We start from the raw sequence: 20,156 nt of genomic DNA, 5'->3' as shown, positions 1-20,156 counted from the left end.
AAGTCTGAAAAAAAAAGTTTAGAAAAGGAAGGAGAGGCCAAATATTGGCAAGGAAATAGTGTTTGGGTTTTTCAATGGTTTTCAAACCTGGTTGCACATCGAAATGATCAGCAGAGGTATTTTCTAAATGCAGATTTTGAATCCCATCTCCATCTCCATCTGTTTCGGTATATTGGATCTTGGGTGGGGCTCTGCCACCTTTATTTTAAAAAGCTTTGGAGGCAAATGCAGATATGAAGCCAGGATGGAGAGCCACTAAGAAGCGTTTAAAGAGTAAGAACATCCTAGAAGAATAAAATTACACAGAAATACAATGTGAATTAGTTCGATAGCTGAATACCAACTTAACTGGACTGAAGAAAAATTGCTTAAAATTTACCAAACATGTGCTAACTTCCTACAACATACCGAGCTGGATGGTAGATTATAGCAATTTTCAAGATGTCTTCGTGTCACAGGGCACATTGCATAATGCCTCTCCTTGACTGCACCATCACCACCATCATCCAAAAACGTATGTTGAAACTACTCTAGCAAAACACGTTGCTGTGTGTTGGAGATGGAAAACATTCTAAGATACTGCCTTTACGGTCAAGGAGAGTCCGCTATTTGGACAAACAGGCCATGTATGTAAAAAAGATAATTAACAAAGTTTGTTAGCATATGCTAAGTGCCAACCAGTGGTGGCAAGAATAAATACTCCAGGAACTTGGGGAGAGAGACCATCATTGGCTGGCTCTGAGGTTAGAAGCCTGATAGAGAAGGTGGAACATAAAAAAAAAAAAAAAAAAAAAAAAAAAAAAAAAAAAAAGAAAAGAAAGAAAGAAAGAGAAAAAAAAAAGCCTGACCTTGCTGTTTGTGTAGGAATTAGATAAATATTTTTCTAAAAGTCGGTATAGCTGCAGCTGGCTGCATGCTCCTGCAAATTTACTGAAACTTTATTTATAAATAGAAGGTTGTATCATTGTATGTGCAACTGTGGATTTTACCAAAATAATGTCCCCCCCTTCCTCGTCCCCCTCATCGTCGTTGTCTTCCTCCTCCTTCTTGTTCTTCTTTCTTCTTCTTTTTCCATTTATAGTTCAGTGTCTGAAACTATCAAGCAGGAAACCAGTTGGAAATATATATTTTAGGGAGGCCATAAAGCCCTGACCTATCTATAGAATGACAGGCACTTATGAAGAGAGGGTCAGCATGTTCCCAGGGATTTCAACCTCACCTTGGGTTGACTGCTGTTAACCGGGGAGTTTATTGTGTGTCAGTCTGAAAGCAAATCTTCTTGATTACAATTAAGGAGAGTGAAATAGTGCTTAACAATTTTTTCCATTATAAAAATGAGAAAATGCTTATTAACATATAATGCATTCACTTATTATGATAAGAACGCACTTGATTTCATTTTTTCCTAAGTATAAAAAGCATTTAGAGGGAGTTGTTTTTATAGTGACTCAGAAGAAAATATCTCTGGCAAAATTGAAAGCTAGCATCAATGACTATGAGACAGAAACATAATTTCTAAGTTGTTTTTTTTTGGGGGGGGCATTTTGTTTTTGTTTTTGTTTACTATGTAGAAGTTTGAATGTGCATGACAGCCTCATATGAAGGACATGATTTATAGAGTGATCTGAAAATTAATAAACAATTATATCAGGAAGTGAAATGGTGTTGTTTTTTTTTAAAGAACCTTATGGTTTTTTTATGAGCATGGGTAAAAATCCATGAAAACACTCAAGAATGCCCAGATGCTTTCTATCAAGCTAGTAAAGAGCACTTTAAACGTCTCTGATAGAACTCGGTGCCGAGAAAAAAGCATTGGCCTAACTTTAACAAGTGGAGAGCTGGAAATAACACAGGAGACTGGTTCCCTCGAGCTACAGCCCTAGCTCTGTCTCTGTGTATCCAGATGAAACATGAGGAATTTAGTCCATAATGAGTCCTCACACCCAGGCTAAGGGCAAACAAATACAATTTTTAAAAATCTGTTTTGAACGGAAGTTTCTTCTTTCTCTTCCTCTAGCTTTTGGATCACCCTTCACTTTTACTCTTCTTCTAACTCCCGGAGCTAGAGGACTTCATTATGGTAACAGTGAAGAACATGTTTTTGAGGCTGGGAGGTTTTTGAAAGTTCAAAAACTGAGGCTTTTTTGTCATCATTGTTTAAAGGCCACACTATACTTTGTTTCATCAGTACTCTGTTGTGCACAGACAAAATAGAGCCACAAACCATTTTAGCAAAAATCAACAATAACCCAATTCTTAGAAGCCAGGCTACTTGAAGAGACCAACTTGAAAATGCCAGACTTCTATCAGACTGCACATCACAATCGCGGGGCCTTGTGAAAGGGGCTTATTCCATAAACTTAGCAGGAAGGACTGATTATATTTAGCAGAAGTGGGTCATGAAACATTTCAAAACAACTAACTGTTTGAAGACTTGAGTCACAATGTCTAAAGACTAAGCAGTGTGGCTTGTTCTCCATCATGGACAAAGAGATTATATGTGAAAGAAGAGAGAATGAGACAGAACAAAATCGTGATGAAGCTGACATATGCCCCTTTCACTCTTTGTGTCCACTTGGACATACTTTACATTATTTCCTCTCTACCTCAGTCTTTCTAAATGTACCCATTTTGACAATCCGTGTCCTTTATCTTTGACATTCTTTCTTCCCAGGAGCCGGCCTCTATTAGTTTGCTAGGGTGCCATTAACAAAGTACTCCATACTGGGGGGCTTAAACAACAGAAATTGATTTCCTCACAGTCTGGAGGCTAGAAGTCCAAGGTGTCAATATGGTTGGTTTCCTTGGAGGGCCTCTGTCCTTGGCTGAGAGATACCACTTTCTCCCTGTGTCTTTTTATGGCCTTCTCTGTGTGCATGTCTGTGTCGTCATCTCCTCTTCTTATAAAGACACCAGTCATGTTGGATTAGGGTCCACTCCAATGACTTCATTTAAGTTTAATCTCCAAGCTAAACACGCTGTCTCCAAATATAGTCACACTCTGAAGTACTGGGAGCTAAGATTTCAACATATGAATTTTGAGGGAAATAATTCAGCCCATAACACTCTACACTCTGGCCCCCAAAATCCATCTCTTCTTAAGAGCATTGCCTACCCACACCCACCATTAGGAGTCCTTTGTATGCAGAAAACAGAGTGCAACTCAGTCTGGCTTTAGTAAGAGAGGGAAACAACTCACACAGCTGAAAAATTTGAGGCAGACATAGTACAGCTGTATCCAGATACTGTAATGATTTTTATCAGGTGTTGACTTCACTCTCCATCTGTCAGTTCTGCTTTCCTTTGTAATGGTTCCATTCTCAGAGAAGCTCTTCCTCATGATTACAAGATGGCTGCCATCTGCTCCAAATTATAGTCTATTCTATTGGTAACACCAGCTGAAAGAGAGATTGCTTTTAGTCTCACTTATTTTAGTAAAAGTCCCAGATTCAGGTCTCATTTGTATGACTAAAGTCTTCATCCATTACTAAACCAATCTTCTGGTCAAGTCAATGACCTGATTGGGACCTCACTCTGATGGGTGAAACCTGGGTCATATGTGTGGCTCCAAATCAAGGGTGGGGTGAATCACATGCAATACAAGTGAGGGAGTGGTGAGGTCTCTTAGGAAATTGAAATTGCTGTTTCAGATGCAGGAGGAAGGGCCACTAGGCCAAATCAAGATATTCATTGCACCAACCTTTCTCCCTCTTATAGAATAAACTCTTAATTATCTTTGCTCAGGCATCTCCTCCTCTCTAAGATCATCTCTGAATTTCTGAGATCATCTCAGAATGGTACCTTATCACACTGTAATGATTACATGGACTTTTGGCATGTTCTTCTCTCTCTCTGGAGAATGGAATCTGTAAGAGGAAGAAGAATATCATTATTATGTCTTTCATACATCTAATTCCAAGGCAGTACTTAACATATAGGAATGATATATGTGTGTATGCACATGTGAGTGTGTATGTATTTTCAGCTGTTTAACTCATTGAACCACAAATTGTGGAAGTTATGTCTTCTATGGGAACTTACTATCATTCTTAGAAATCTGACACAGAGATGTCATTGAATCAGTGGCTGGAAGATGCTGGAGGTGTAAAAATTGAATATCTCCGTTGTCAGAAAAGAATATATGACAGGAATACAGTGGAGGACTATTTTTTTTTTTTTCTATTTGCATTCTGTCTCTGGGCCCTGGTTTCCCTATTTCTAAAACAATCTGATGTTTGGATTACACTTTAGAATTCTTTGAGGAGTTCCATTTGATGATTCTTGGTGATAGTATAATACAGCATGAAGCAGGCAGATGTGCCAAATCCAGGGATATGTATGAGATAGGGATTGAGTGTCCATATATGATATCTAGGCAAGAAATTTATAGAATTTGGGAAGCTCACAAAAGTTTTTTTTTTTTTTTTTAATTTTTTTTTTTTAACGTTTACTTATTTTTGAGACAGAGACAGAGCATGAATAGGGGAGGGGCAGAGAGAGAGGGAGACACAGAATCTGAAACAGGCTCCAGGCTCTGAGCTGTCAGCACAGAGCCCGACGCAGGGCTCGAACTCACGGACTGTGAGATCATGACCTGAGCCAAAGTCAGACGCTTAACCGACCGAGCCACCCAGGTGCCCCAAAAGTTTTAAGAATGTCCAGAGAGAAGTGAAGATGCCCTCAGTCCCTTTCCATAGCCCCAGATGGGTGGTATTAACATGTCTCTCCCCCAGCCTACCTCTACTTTTATACTCTTTTTCTCAATCCAAGTGCAGAAATGCCTTGGCCTACTTAGTTTTGTCTGGTCTTATCTTTCTCTGCCCTAAGTAAACATTATCTAAGATTAATATATCTATTTATTTCCAGAAACCTATCTATTGTTTCTCCCATTAGGGCTAAATTGCATCTTGGCAGGATAGCAAAAGTTTCTCTTGTAATTCCCAGGATTTCTCTTCATTAACAAATACCTTGTGAGAAACTAGGAACTCCCATTTATGATTAGGTCATAAACTCTAACAGTATATAATTTTAGATCCATTATTTTCTCAGTTTCTGATTAGAGAAACCAGTCCATTCACTTCCTCATTTTGTGACCCTTATCCACGTGCCTGTCACATGGTAGATGCTCAATAAATATAATTTTTAATGACTGAGTGAATAGATAAATGAATAAATAGCTTCCATTGGGAGGTCCGTATTTCATCAATTTTAAGAAGTTTATATTTTTTGCATTTTAATATCCCTGAAACAGTTGATAACTGCATTCAGTCACTCTTGGCAAGAGACCATAATAATGGAAATGTCATTGCATACACATAGTAAAAACTTCGATCAGGTCTTGTACACCTGAAACTAATATTATGCTACAAGTTCTTAACTGTAATTTAAATAAACCTGAATTATGAGCAAAATTCAGTCAGGTCATGTGCATTATCAGTAATATAGATTGAGTTTAATTGCTATCTGTATTTTAAAAGCAGCAACTTGACATTTAGTGAACATTTTAAAAAAGATTTGTCTTAATTGTTTAATAATCTCCCATTTATTTCATCTATTTTTTAATGGAGTCCATTTTCTTAAAGTTTATTTATTTATTTTGAGAAAAAGAGAGAAAGCACGAGTGAGAGAGGGGCAGAGAGAAAGAATCCCAAGCAGGCTCTGCACTGTCAGTGCAGTCTGATGTGGGGCTCTATCTCATGAACCCGTGAGATCATAACCTGAACTTAAATCCAGAGTCAGATGCTTAACCAACTGAGCCACCCAGGCAGCCCTAATAACCTCCCATTTAAACCTAAGATCAAGAAAGCATCAACAATAAAACTTAGAGAATAGTTGTCAACAGTTTAGAGGAAAATCACAAAGACTATGTGGAACTTTGTTTTAGGAAATGCTGAATCATCAGCTTTCCAGCATAGAGAATACCTACATGTGATAAAACACAGATATTTTTAACTCTAACCAAAAAAAGAAAAAAAAAAGAAAAAAAAAATTTGAAGCGTGAGATTCCATATATAAAGAAGCGTTAGGAATTTGTTTTATATTTTCCACAAAATAATAATAATCAAAATCTATGTCTACATAAGTCTTAAGAGCTCTTTCAATAAGTTAATAAATTAAATGATAAGGCATTTGTCCGTAGTTTGATTGCCAACATTTTTTATTAGTCATTTGCAAAGTAATAGTATATCTTACAATCCATAGATTTGAGGTCCTATTAGTAAGGAGAGATATTTTGGGAACAAGAACTCAGTTACCCGCCCTTGAATCTCACCACACAGAATATTTTCTTTAGCTTCCCTGATAACATAGGAAGTTATTTTCCATGAAGATAGACTTGGATTAGACGTGAAGGAGAGTTTCTCCAAAATTGGAATACTCTGAAGACAAGAATTAGCTATTGAGGGAGATTGTGAATTATTCAGCCTCTGTGATTTGCAAGGGAGATTTTTTTCCTGTGCCACTGATGGCCAGGATCTGCTTATGTTTACACGCATAGTACAGCTACCTTTGTAAAGTGGACACTTCCTTCCATGAAACGACTAGGCAAACTGGCCTTCCCTCCTGATTCCCTAGGCACAAGAAAGAGAGCAACTGAAATAATAAGAATCAGGATAGCAGATTGTCTTAATCAACATATCAGAAGCCTGTGAAGAATTCAAAATAGTCAACTTGTTTGGATTCTCACTCCACTGATCAGGAAAAGATGTTCTTGATCACAGATAAAAGTTGCTTTTCTGTTGCTCAGTTTCTATTTTAGAAAATAAGAGACTGCTATTTACTTATGATTAGATATTCTGAGAGAAACCTTTCTGGGGGCCCATTGTACATTGTATTGAGTTGTATACAATGTAATTAGATAGCAGTATTTGCATACTTGGTTCATAAACAGAGCAATGGCCTTATGCGCCTGAGTCTATAGGTTTTCCTATAAGCAGATGAGATAAATCCCAGAGAAAGTGGTATCTGAGTCATTGCCTTTCAAAATGAAAACAAACAGATCTGGTATCTTCAGGGTATCTTGTTCATTTATCTAACTGTAAATGGTAGTGTACAACATCATGGCTAATAGACACTTTCCATTTATTTTCCAATTTGGAATGGGCTGATTGGCCTCTTACAGACTGAGGGGACACTATGTAAGAGCACCGTTTTCAACCAGAGAGGTACAATTCAGGTCAGGATGCAAGAGTCACACTTCATCCTCAAGAGCTATGTCATGATGCATTTCTCAATCCTCTAGGTTTGTTCCTTCTGCCAAGAATTTGCTTTCTCCTTTGCCTGATTACTCTTACTCTTCCTTAGACATAAAGTTCAGGCATTCTTTCCCTACGTTGCCTCATCTAGCCCACCTCCATTAACATTGGGTAGTGTAGTTGCCATAGTGACAGTACCCCTGCCTCCATTTAACAGGATTAACCAGACTGTGGTGTACTTTTTGTTAGTCTGTTTCCTCTACTAGAAGTCTGTGAGTAATGTGAGGTCAGATGTGTTGCTTAGACCCAGTACTAGGAAGATCCTGGTAAAACAGTTGAGAACTGTATGCAAAGTTATATCATATTTATTAAGGGGTAAATTAATGAACTCATTTGTAATATTCCTTTTTAGAATTTTATTGAAGTTTCTCTCTAAAAATACATTTTCACAAACCTGACACTGGGGCTTCTCTTACATATTATTGTACTGATATGATTAATATGACCAACAATACTCCTGTAAGGAACAGGATAAGATAACTAAGTGACTTTGTTAGGTGGCTTTTGTTTTTTACCCTATTTGTCCACATTTATACTATTTTTTCTAATTATTAATCATTTCTTTATAGATAATACAAATAATACATTTGTTGCTTCATTCCTCCCTTTTTTTTTTTTTTTTACAGTGATGTTGCTCTTTCAGTGAACTTGTCCATTTTCTTAGGTTGACTCTTATTCATTTTCCAAAGCCCTTGTTTTATGTGTATCAGGTAAGAAGTTTTCACTCCCAAAAAAGATAAAGAATTATGTATATAATTTATCCATACTTTTATGGGGTCATAATAGGAAATAGCAGAGCTAGGAAGCTTCTGGGTTTGTTGACCCAGCCATTCATGGTGTAATCAGGAAGCCAGTTTTTCTCTATCTTTTGCTTTGCTATCCATACGTTGGCTTTTTCCCAAGCATGGCTTTCCTTTGGCTGTACATGGAATAATCAATAGTAGCAGTTAGAGCCACATACTTCCTCCTTTATGCTCAATGGGATAAAGGACACATCTCTTCTTACTTTCCCTGAACAAGAAAACTGTTCCCATATGTTGTAAGAAACCTCTTCATGTCTTTCTATATTGGTTGGGCCTCATGTTCATTCCTGAACCAATCCCTATTGTCACTGAATGTATTGTACCAATTGGCTTAGATCTGGACTCACAAACAAATCCCTGATAAGGGAGAATGAAAGTAACATAAGTTGCTTACTGCTTGAGGAGAGGTCAAACCACTAAGTATTATGGCTTCTATACAATGGGAAAGGGGTCGAATGGATATGAAGAAGTCATGTGTCTCCATCAGTGTGCTATATCTTTCCTTTAGATGTTCCAATGATAACTTCAACATGTCCCCCAGTGGATCACATTATTTCCTCCTAGAACTAGTCCACTTTGAAATTCTCCTGCACTATGAACTTCATCTAACTTTTCATTATTATCCACTCTAAAAGACAAGAAGTTACTTTTGACTCTGTCTCATTCAATTTCAAGCATGGTTCAATACAAAGGGAGCAAAGTACCTAGTCCATTTATTCTGCTACTATTTACTGTATATCAGGCACTAGGTATATAATTGTATACAGTGCCATTATTAGATTGGCAATATAAGATTGGCATATAATGCTAATTTTTTTTTTTTTACAGTTTTGTCCCTTACAAACAGTAAATAATTTGCTCATATACAAATTTGTGACAAAGGTTCTGGAAGGAAAAAATAGGGTAACATGAAATAAAAATTGAAGTTCACATTATCCAGTGGATAGAAAAGACTTCTTGGAAGAAGTGATATGTAAGCTGAGTCCTGAAGAGTGGAGGCATATAGGCAGACTAAGAGAAAGATGATCATTGCTCACACAGAGAGAATTATATACAGTGTCATAATTAAGGAGCTGGAAGAATCCCAGCAAGAGTACGGTATAACAGAAGTCAAAAGACGCATACTTTGAGAACAAAGCATTGACGGCACAATTAAATGCTGCCAAGGGGTCAAATGAGATGAGGACTGAAAAGCAATGGTTGGATTTGACAACACGATATCTTTTCAGACCTCAGCTGGAGTAGTTTTAGTGGACTGATGGGAACAGGAGCAAGATTGGAGTGGTTTGCTAGTGATTGCAAAGTGAAAAAGTGGGGACATTATATATACACAGCTCTGAAGAAGTTTTTCTAGAAATGGAACAGAGTAATGGTCACTGAAGATGACTGTGTAGTAATGGGACTTAGATTGTTTTATTTTTATGTTTTGTTTTATTTGTTTTGAGATGAAACTCAAATTAGCATTAGCAAAGTCTAGAACTTCATGCAATTCTTTTGGTCTTTTTTTTTTTTTTTTAATTGATCTATTCCTGACTCATAGAACACCTGACACGTAGTAGATACTCATAAAAACTTTGACAATTAAATGAGTGATATTCTAAATTATGTTTATGTGTGAATGAGAACTATCAGTTATAGAATATGAGACCAAAAATACAAAAGAGAAATCTTTCAGAAGGAACAGGACTCAGATCCTGTGCACATGTGGTAGTTATATCATTTAATGAGAGGAAGAAAATTTTCCCCATCGTAATGAAAGAGCAGGAAAAAAATGGGTGTAGACCCAGTTAATATCTAGATTTGAGATGAACTTCCCATCTCACAGTTTCCAGAGATTCTTAAAGGGAGTGAAGCAAGATTATCAGATGAAAGTAAGGAGGGGTGTGTGAAAATGCTTACCATAGCTGCTGAGGGTGGAGGTGGAACATAGCAAAGTAAAATTTCTGCATAATTTAAGGCCATGTCTCATGGATTTATACCTATATCCTCCTGTCTCATTGGGAAAGACCCATCATTATCAATCTGCATGGATGCAGTAGGGGTGGGAAAAACCTGATGGCTGGTGGGTTCATCCAGGGTTTTGCCAACTAAATTGAGGGGCAAAGGAACTGAGGATATTTCTGAGGATATTGTTCTGGTGGAGCAGGAAAAGGAATGAAGCCTGGAGGGGACTACAGAAGAAGAAAAATGAGTCCTTGGAGATCAGCTCAGATAATTATTGTACTGGGCTGACAGGATTGGAGGTTATGTTCATTCAGATGCTGGGATATCTGAAGTTGCGATTTTGAAGGCTGCATTGCCAGTGTCACTTAGTCACCTAGTCTGGACAGTCCATATTTCTCCCAGTATCTCTCTAACCTGCAGATTTTTCTCCATTTCCTCTGACCCACTGTTGCCTGAGTTCTTGTTACATTAGTCAACTGCAGGATCCTTCTAACACACCTCTATGCCTTCAGTCTCTATGCTTTACCTTTTTTTTCCTAATTCAATTTTTTCTGCACAGATACCTGCTTGATCTTAAAACAGTATCTCCATCACACAATGTCCCTCCATTCTGTGTCTGAATCATGTCTTAAAGAAACCTTAGCTTGGCTTTCAAAGCTTCTTGTCATTTTGTCTTATTTTAAATTTTGAATTATTTTGTGATAACTCCTTGACTGGAGTTCACTTTGTACCCACAGTATCTCCTTGTCATCCACTCACCAGTCCCATGGCTTGCCTGGCAACTCCTTCCTTTTTCTTGCCATCAGTGTAAATCATTATTGTAATTTCAATCTAAATCTTTTTACCGTTATTTATAGTTTACTAAAGATTTGGTTAAATGCACTTTGTCTTCCAAGGACTTATGTCATCTTTTATGTCTTTTAATGTTCTGATGACTATATCAGAGGCCAACATTTAAAGCTTAAGGATACTTTTCTTTTTACATCACATTTTAATGATAAACAATAATAAGGATGATAACTATAATAATAAGGACAACTTCATTTGTCCAAATGTGGGTAAAAATTTCTGTATGTTTTACCTGCAACTGCATTTAACACATGTTAACCTCACTCCCACACAACAGAATATTAATTATATTTAAAGAGAAACAACACTGCTATTTTTGGTGCTTGGAACTGTCAACCATATGGAAATGCATTTTAACCATGTGATCCATACGCATTGAAGTGGTTACATTTCCTGAGGTGTTCATCTCGGGGATATAGCTGCTTTCTGTGAAGAAAATTCTCTCCCTGTAAGTGTAACCTTCAAGGAAATGAGAAGGCTAACAGGTTAGGTGTTCTTGAAAGTGCTTTGCCAGTGTTGGACGTATGGAGACAAACATCTGAGAGAAGTCTTGGGCTTCTCTGGAGAAATCTTAGTCACTATAAACTCCTCCCATGGATAGGTGCTGGACTTAGAGTTAAGACCAGGAGTCATGTCTGTCAGAACCTCCCTAGGGACAGAGAGCCTTTTTTCCAGGGGGAAGAGTGGCACTTCATCATTTATATGCACCCAGAGTGCCATCCTGTGGCCTAAAAACTGAGCTGTGTTTGTGTGTAGTAAATGCCTGTGGTATTTTTAAGGAGTTTTATGAGAAGCAAAAGTACAGTGGAGGTAAGATTTATCAAGGCTTCCTAAAAAGCATGACGAAAAGAGAAAAAAAAAAAAAAAGAAAGAAAACTGCAAAGGAACACCTTATAATTCTTGTCAAATCGGTTCTAATTAAAATCCTCATCTGGCCTATTGCTGGTTCTATTCTGGTGTCTAATTCTTAGTTGCCATTTTAATTCCTCTGCTGGTTTCCATGGTTTCTTTCTCCTTCCTCTCTCAGATGTACATTAGCAATGATGTTTGCTTTTGTCTTAATTTCAAAACAGGTCTTAAAATGCTAATATTTGTTAATGTCAAGAGATTAGGTAACTTGATTTAAGGAAATCTGGCATTTCACACTTGGGCAAACTGTAGTTAAACAGTGCCTTCCAAACAAAGGATGCACCCTGGCTTTTTTCCACTACCTAAAGCATATGAAATCTCAGGAAGTGAAATTTGACATATTGTTTTAATCCCATTCCTTAACACTAGTAAGTATTCAAGGAAATAAGTATTCTCATTTACTTGTAGGGGAAACATAAAATGACCCAAACTTTCTAGATGATAACTTTGCACTGCACATTAAAAAATATTTCAAATAGTCATCTATGTTGACCTACCCAATGTCCTTTTAAGAATTTATTCTCAGTAAATGAACAGACTGGTATAGAAAGAATACTGTATGTTTGTATTATTTACAAACTTAATTACAGCAACTTATTTTATTTTATTTTTTTAAATCTCAATTATCTAATAATAGGAGACTGGCTCAATAAGATATAAAGCATCATAGAATAAAAATGCTGAATAGCAATTAAAGATGGTGTTATAGAAGAAAGAATATTTAATGACAGGGGAAAATGTTCTCAACTCATTAAGAGACAGGCATATTGTAGAATAGTAATTTGGATCTTACAAAGGACATATAAAGGACCGAAGAATAACTCCATTCTATTCCCTGAGGTAGAAACCAGCAAAGAAAGAGCCAGATGATGGAGCTCAAAACATCAGCTTCATAATACTCTTTGTCATCCGTCGAACTTCCCCTGTGCCAATGGAAGCCAAGCACTCAGTCACAGGTAGACCCGAACAATGCCAGACCTCCCAGCTATGACTGGAAACAGAGATCCCTTGTTTACTTCCTTTTCCCATTTTCACCAATTAGATGAGTTCCTCTTACTCTCCTAAGGACAAGGAACCAAGGGATTGGGAAGGGGTGACACTGGTTCCTGGAGCCAGATGCCTTTCCTATCTGGGATATAGAAGTTTCTTCTTTTCTATGACTAAAAAGGAGTAGGGACAGAGGCTTTCACATTTACTGTTCTGCATCTTTTAACTGCTGCTTAATTGTCTTGTTTAGGACTCAGGAGAAGAGAATATTGTTATTGCTACTTCTGTAAACTGTAATAAATATATATCCGTGGGTTACCAAAATTTTGTGTGTGTGTATTTATATGTAATGGCTGGAAATATCCATATACTCATGCACAGTGTTTTCTAAAATGAGTGTTCATTGTTTTATGGAATATATATACATTTAATACCCCTAACCTACCCACCATCATAGTTTAACCTCACCCACTCACATTTACTCAGACCACCTACATTACCATAGATTTGGGCACAGTCATCTAGCACCAAGCCTATTTTATAACTAAGTGTTGAAGATTTCTTGTCAGCTATTGAATACTATACTGAAAGTAAAATGTGAATGGTTGTACGAGTATAGGTGGTTTATCCTGGGGATTGCGTGTGTGATTGGGAGTTGCTGCTTGCTGCTACTGTCCACCGTGTGGAGAAAGTATCCTACTGCATAGTGCTAGCCCAGGAAAAAAAAATCTAATTTCAAAGTACACTTACATAATGCTTTCTCATTGTCGTAAAGTCAAAAAATGTGTAAGTTGAACCATCATCAGTTGAAGGCTGTCAGTATTCCTTTATACTATATTATATTTTATTGTTTTCATATTATGATATTAAATACATATATCTAAATATCTATATATTTAAGAAGAAAAGTAAAAGGTGGAATGACTAAGTTGAACTGGTACATGTCATGGCCTCAAACTCTGGGATGTTTTCAAACAAGCAAAGGCAAGCATTCTTTGTGGTATAACAAGGCACCGTTTGTCCATTAGGTGGAGAGAGTAGTCAGGAGAGAACTGCATGTGGCCCACAGATTCTTGAGCAGTGGGAACCTTTCTGCTTCCTCATGTGTATATGATGGACAGTAGTTTTGTGTTGGAGATGTGGGGTATGGAATAGAGGAACAGGTGGATGGCACCTATGGATAGGAAGGGATGATTACAGGGAATGTGGCACATCTTATCACCAATTTCCCAAGAAAGCTCCCTTAATCTGATCTTCTTGGACACACCCACTAATTGTGCAGTTACTTATCCATCATTCATTTTGACAAATTGATGGAAAATCAGCTAATACCAGGACAGAAGGTATTAATAATTAATAAACTTGTCCCTAACTGAAAGAACTTCTTATCAAAGCATACTTTCAAAGAGGCTTATTAAATTTTATCAGTAAAATATGTCCATAAATATTTGAAACTATGTATTAGACATTGTGATAGACCCTTTACATGTGCTGATTTATTGATCTTTGCTAACAACAATTCAAGAGCTAAATACATTTCCATTCACTTGTTATAGATAAATTTTATTTATTTATTTAATGTTTATTTATTTATTTTGAGAGAGAGTGCATTAGAGGGGAAGGGGAGAAAGAGAGAGAGAGACAGAGACAGAGAGAATCCCAAGTAGGTTCCACGCTCATCATGGAGCCTGATATGGGGCTTGATCTCAGGAATCATGAGATCATGACCTGACCTGACATCAGGAGTTTGACCTATCACTGACTGAGCCACCCGGGAGCCCCTAGATGATAAATTTTAAATGCAGAGTTTAAGGAATTGCTCAAGGTCATCTAGCAAGTAAGTGGCAAATCTAAATTCATACCTGTGCAATTTGATTCCCAAGTTTATACTCTTTGCTACCATCCCAAACAACATTCACAGCCTAATCCTTCAGGATGTGACATTAATTAACTTTCTGAAGTCATATTACAGTTTGGGGATGGAAGGATACTTTTGTTTAATACTTTGAACCTTTTGCAGAAACACTATAAAAGGTCACAGATGCCAAATGATTTTTATTAAAAATAATTAAAACGATATCCTAGTCATCAAGAATACATTTGTATTGGAGGAAAAAATAAATGACTAGTTCTTGAAATAGAAACCCCAAAGCAATATGTAATCACATACAGAAATAACATGAGGATGCCAGCCCGGCTCATGTGATTGCTCCCCTCCTCTTCCCCTTGCGATTCTCGGTTTATCTTATACTTAAAAAGAACAAACCCCTAGGATAAATCACTTCATTCCATATCATTTCTTTCTGCTTTTTTGAATTTAAATTTGAAAATGTGAAGCCTGAGAAATCCTAGAATCTAGTTTTTTTTAATATGAAGTTTAATTTAGGAGATGGCACGGAAGAAGAACTGTAGAACCTCTAATGGATTTTTCTTTTTTCTGAAGGAACATGAAATTAAATATTGGTAATTATTTGACACGCTTTTAAATGTAGATTCTAAATCCATCCTATCATAGGAACTTCCAGATGTACCAAGCATTAGTGTGACAATTGAAATGGTGAAATGCTTAAAAAATGATGAGAAACCTCATTTTCAAAACCAGATGACAGATACAAAAAGTTGGCAGTGTGTCTAAAGGAAAACATAGCATGCAGAGAGAGATCTAAAAATACTATAAACAAAAACTGAAAGACAACTTGGAATCTGACTTCAGAAATGTTGTAGATTTGAAAATAGTCCCAGTGACTTCTTTTCCCCTTTACAATGAAATTTGATGGATTTTCAATTTAAGAGTTGGTTGTATGTGTTTTTTTTCCCAATACTTGTGCCATTCTTTGTAAATTTCAGTTTATAGTTTTATTTTTTTTATCATTCCAAAGTTTAAATATGCTCTCTAAATATGTTTCTCTATCATGGTACCCCATTTCATTTCCAAAAGCAAGTCCACAGTGGGATAATTCACTCTTGTCTCAATGTTGCACCCTAGCACAGAACAAGAGGTTGACTGAGAGCAGGGTTTTTCAACTCTGCATCAGATTGTACACGAGACTCCCCTACAGGGCTCCATAATACAACAGATTGCTGGGTCTCATCCCCAGATTCTCTGATTTGGTATGCCTGGGAGATGCCTGAAGGTATGTATTTCTAACAAGTTCCCAGGTGATGTCTGTGCTGCTGGTACTTGGACCACACTTACCTTCGTAGAGAAGGAGGATCCAAATCTTTGCCTATTGCTTCCATGGATCTTCATGAATATCAGCGTTAATATACTCTGAATTGATGCTGTGTGTGTTGGTGGAAGGGTGGGGATGGAGGGCTGCAAAGAGTTTCTGTGTCGACCAACTTAGCTGAATCTATAGGTAGATGAAATAAATGAGACAATGATTAAAATATGGATTTAGAGTAAAGAGATTAAAAAACCCAACAGATGTGATAAAACATTTTGAAGTTTTGACTGAAACATAAATTTGAAAGTGTCTAATATGCATATATGGTATGCTCTAGCAAAACCTAAAAAGCTTTAACAAAAAAAATCACTGCCTGAAAAAGAAATTCTTGTGATTGACTAAGTCAGTGAAGAGTTAATAGGCCATCACAAGGAAATATCTGCGAATCTCTGTAATTAGAGCTAGGTGTGGGCAGCTTACAACTATTCTTTTGATCCTTGGCAAGATGACAGTGATAAAAGCCAGCCAGCTTCTTTTGAATGCATATGATATAATATAAACTGGATAAAAAGTTTTCAAAATGTACTGGAGTGGCTATAAAATATATAGCCCCTTCATACATATTTTTAGGACATGTCCAGAATTGAAACATTGTTGAAGTAAATCCAGGAAAATAGTATATGAAATTCAAGGTATGTAGTGCTGATTGTATGAAGCTTGGGAGGGTTCAGAAAGGACTCAGTATAAAAGAGGTAGATAATGGTAAATTAAGGCAGCTAGCTATGCCATTTAGCTAATGAACCTCACTGATATTTAGAGTTGCCTCACTTCTATCTTTGCATATTTCTCTACCCACCTTCCTCCCTCTTTTTCCTCCTCCCACCTTCCCTGCCTCCCTCCTCTTTCCTCCCTCCCTCACTCTCTTCCTTCCTCCCTCACTCTCTTCCTTCCTCCCTCACTCTCTTCCTTCCTCTCTTCTTTCCTCTCTCCTTCCTTTCTTATGTTCAACTAGTATTTTGTACATCTGCTCTGTGCCAGGCACAGACTGCTGGGTAGGCTTTGGGGTGCAGCAATGAATGAGATATTATTTTTACTTTTATGAATCTTTGCAGTCTATTAAGGTAGATATTTGGCAAATGATTTAAATTAGGAAGCATCCTCTGAAGGAAGAGTATGTACTATAAAAGCATTTAACAGAGCGACAGGTCCTCTCCTATTCTATCAAGGAATCAGACCAAGCTTCTCTGGGTGAATGTTTGTACTTGCTATGCTTTGAAAGACAGAGACTTTGTCTTGTCCATTCCTTATCCTTTGACCCTAGAGCTCTGCCTGGAATATTGTACACACTTAATAAATATGTGTTGAATAATTCTGAGCTTTGAGTGTGAATAGGGCTAGCTAACTGGAGAGTTAAGTGGTACAGGGGATTGTTCCAGGAAATGATATTGTGCCCAACACATGATGTTGTGCCCAAACATAAAGCTGGCTGTCCAATATGGTAGCCACATGTGGCTATTTATCATTTGGAATATGGCTCATCCAAGTTGAGATACACTGTAACTATAAAATAAACAACAGGTTTTAAAGACAGTATAAATAAAAAATGTATAATAACTTATTTTTTAATGTCTATTTATGTTGAGAGAGAGAGAGAGAAAGAGAGAATGCACGTGACTAGGGGAGAGGCAGAGAGGGAGGAGAGACAGAACCCTAAGCAGGCTGTGCACTTATAGTACAGAGCGCAACGTGGGGCTCAATTCCATGAACGGTGAGCTGAAACCAAGAGTCGGGTGCTTAACCAACTGACCCATGCAGGTGATCTAAAATAACTTATTGATAAATTTTAAAATATTGATTACATGTTGGAATTATTGTATTTTTGATATGCTGGGTAAATTCAAATAGGTCGTTAAAATTAATTTCACCTGTTTCTTTTTTTTTACATTTTGAATGTGGCTACCAGAAAATGTAACATTACATGTGTGACTTGCATTTGTGCCCCATTATACTCTCTTGCACAGCACTGATACATAGTAAACCATCCAGATGGTTCTATTCCATGGAAGTATTACGTGATGGGAGTCTGACATGCATTACACACTTTTGCTCTCTAGTCTGAAATAGGAGACCCTTCCATCCCACTTCTGCCTAAACTGTGGCAAGTCCCTATACAGAGAGAAATGTCTGTCTTGCTGAAAAGCTATTGCATTGTAAAAGCTTACTGTGTTGACCTGTTCTGGGATTGTCGTATTATGCATCTCAATACAAAAATTGTAGCATCTAAGAATGCTGCTGAGTGAATAGATATAGTGAACAGCTTCTGAGTAGTGTGGTGATGGATGTAAATGCTAACTTTATTTCTTTCATGAGCCCAATTCCTAGTTTGTTTGCTTGAGAGGTTATGTTGATTGGACAGTTTTGAGTTGATTTGACCAAGTGGTGATATACTGAGGCAAATTGGTTCTCTCTTCGGAGAAAGAATAAACTATGAGAAATGGAAGTAGAGTATGGGACCATTCTCTAGGGATACAACTTTAGCTTATAGGTGTTTAAATCCTTGAATAGGAAGCAGTACTGATGATTAGAAACTGTATTCTGAATACATTCAGAAGGATTGTGGCATCTGGAAGGAAAGGGAATGTGTTGTAAAAGTTAATCCCAAGGTCCAGCTGTGTGTGCCTATAGAGCAAATAGAAGCAAGAGAACTGGCTGTGTATTTGCAATTGCTTTTGGCTGAGGGGTCTCTTTGGTTTCAAATAAATAACAAATAACTAAATTAGCAAAATGTGATAGCACACAAAGCTACAAAAACAAAGCAATGCAATAACACTATTCTATAGGGAAATCTACAAACCTAAAGACTAACAGTAATAATATGGGGTTAAAACAATTAAAATGCATGCTAATGTCTAATGCTATTTATCTGCTGTACTTTTAGATAATGTTTTTATGGTTTCATTCTGTCCTTCATTCATGTGAAATTAGGAGGGACCAAGGAGTAGTTTTTTTGTTTGGTTTTCCTAGTGAGGAAGTGACATGAGGTAAGGCTGTCTCAGTGCTTTCAGATTAACCAATTTGGGCAAATTTATGATATCTGGTTTGTATTCCCCAAAGATGCCAAAACATGGCCAAGTGTCTGGGCCTATCTCATCTTGGTAAAGGGTGGAGGACACCTCAGTGACCTCAGTGTGAGATTTTTCAGTTTGATTAAGAAAGTCACATTGATTTGGACCATAGTTCAGTGAGTTTGTCCATTGTGTAGATTTTTGAGATTTTGTTTGTTAGCTTTACTTTGAGTATGATGTTGTCTTGATGTACAGAGCTATAACATTGGAATTTTATCTCAATCTTCTTAAAGTCATAAATGATAAATAATATCTGATGAATATTTGAATGCCTACTATGTGCCAAGGTAAGTATCAGTTTACTATCATAAGAGATAAAGCATTATACTCACTTTAAATACAGAAAAAATGCTTAGATTGCTCAGGAAAACTAAACAAGGCAGAAAAATGTATCCAGGGCCAAGGTCAGGCCTTTTCTGGGGACCTGGTATATGGAATTCTCCTGGCACCTGCTCAAGTAAGAGTTAACAAGGTTAATTTGTTCTCCGCTTCTGAAACACAAGGGAGGAAATTTTAGAGGGCTATGAAATATCCTCTTTGAGGTTAGGGAAAACTTTGCAGAAACTAAGAAAGCTATAAGAATAGAAGTGCCAAAGGTAATAAAGAAAAGTGCTGAGGAGGAGGAAATGCTGAGCCCAAAACTTGGGTAAATATTAGCCTTCAGTATAGTTCAACAAGTATGATGGAATCTAGTTCTTTTTACGAAGATGGGCCAACTACTCTTGTAAAATAGCTCAAAGAAATCATTTATTCCTCAGTAACAGTAGTAGGCAGGTGAATAGCAGTGGGTGGCTTTCTTTCTCACTGTTTTGGGGTACAACGGGACCCAGGCTGATAGAAACTCTACCATTTTCAATATATATCTTCCAAGATCACTTCCATTTAGTCCATCTATATAGGGAAGGGAGCATCTAAGAGATTTTTGTGGTTTCTGCCTGGAAATGGTCAACATCACTTCTGCTTCCTTTCCATTTGTAGATCTCAATTATATAGTCACCTCTGATTATAAAGGAGACTGTGAAAGATAATCTAGATGTGCACTGAGGCAGAAAAGGAGAACTCGGGCAAAGGCCAGCAACTAGTGATCCCTGCTAGATTCATTCAACTGAGCATAGATTC

Source organism: Panthera leo, chromosome A1 (assembly GCF_018350215.1).
Source record: "Panthera leo isolate Ple1 chromosome A1, P.leo_Ple1_pat1.1, whole genome shotgun sequence".
Lineage (NCBI taxonomy): Eukaryota > Metazoa > Chordata > Mammalia > Carnivora > Felidae > Panthera > Panthera leo.
The sequence above is the reverse complement of the archived record's forward strand: the minus strand, read 5'-3'. Positions refer to the sequence as shown.